General features: G+C 39.3%; 1 non-coding gene across 1 annotated transcript; it reads right to left on the bottom strand.

The window, feature by feature from the left end:
• Nucleotides 1-684: 684 nt before the first annotated feature.
• Nucleotides 685-791, bottom strand: LOC120271352. Its single transcript, XR_005539965.1, has one exon. It is a non-coding gene; the product is annotated as a small nucleolar RNA R71 (small nucleolar RNA).
• Between the last annotated feature and the right edge of the window lie 370 nt (nucleotides 792-1,161).

Genomic DNA, 1,161 nt, shown 5'->3' with positions numbered 1-1,161 from the left:
AGAGGTGTGTCAAGTTTTTGGTGCTCTTATTGAGGAATGGGATATTACTAACACTAAGACTTTGTTAATCTAGCCATTTTTCTTTTTTTGGTTTTCATCTATTTTTCCACTCTCTTGTCTTTCATCGTTCTCAATTTTTCTTTCGTTTGGTTTCTGGATTAGTTTATGACCCTAGTGAATCCATTATCATTAGTTGATGGAGACCATGAGATTGAGCACAGATTCCATAGATGAGTTCAATAACAAGAGAATCATTAACAATAAGTTAAGGTTGAAATTGAAGGATTTGAAGAGATGGCCGAGCAAAATGAGCAACAGAGGACTCTCTTAGATTTTGCTAGGTCTGTTACTCATGTCACTTAATCTAGCATCGTTAGATCGCCCGTGGTGTCTAACAACTTTGAACCTAAGTCGGCTTTCATTCAAATGATTCAATAGTCCGCACAGTTTAATGGGTTCACCGATGAAAACCTGAATAGTTATATTGAGAATGTTTTGGAGGTGTGCGACATGTTAAGGATTTATGGTGTTTTAGATGATGCTATTAGTTTGAGAGCTTTCCCATTCTTCCTCGAGGGTCGAGCCAAACAGTGGATCCAATCTTTACCCCTGGCCTCCATCACTACATGGGAAGAGATGGTGAAATCTTTCCATGCACATTACTTTCTGCCCTGGAAATCAACCGAACTTCGTAATGAAATTTCTTCTTATGTGTAGGCTGATTTGGAACCTTTCTTTGAGACTTGGGAAATTTTTAGGGACCTTTTGAGGAGATGCCCGCAACATGGATTTTCTGATGGGATGATTGTGCATACATTTTACAATGGATTGAATCCAAGCACAAGGAAGCTCATTATGTCACTGTAGTAGGAACACTAGAGAACAAGACCCCAGAGGCTGCTTGTCAACTCATTAAAGTAATGAATAGCTATTAATGGAACACTTGGGGGTAGCAAGAAGATCGACACACTAGCTATTGCAAGGATGGCCTCTATGATGAGTTGTGATGGTCGTGGAGGAGGAAATAGTCAAATTGATTATCCTATTTCCATCGAGTCTTCAACAACTATTGAGAAGGTGGATTTTATGGGAAATGCGATGAGGTAATGCAATCCTTACAACAACATCTACAACCAAGGATGGAGAAACCATCCTAACTTC

The sequence above is a fragment of the Dioscorea cayenensis genome, chromosome 10 (assembly GCF_009730915.1).
Source record: "Dioscorea cayenensis subsp. rotundata cultivar TDr96_F1 chromosome 10, TDr96_F1_v2_PseudoChromosome.rev07_lg8_w22 25.fasta, whole genome shotgun sequence".
Classification (NCBI taxonomy): domain Eukaryota; kingdom Viridiplantae; phylum Streptophyta; class Magnoliopsida; order Dioscoreales; family Dioscoreaceae; genus Dioscorea; species Dioscorea cayenensis.
The sequence above is the reverse complement of the archived record's forward strand: the minus strand, read 5'-3'. Positions and strand labels throughout refer to the sequence as shown.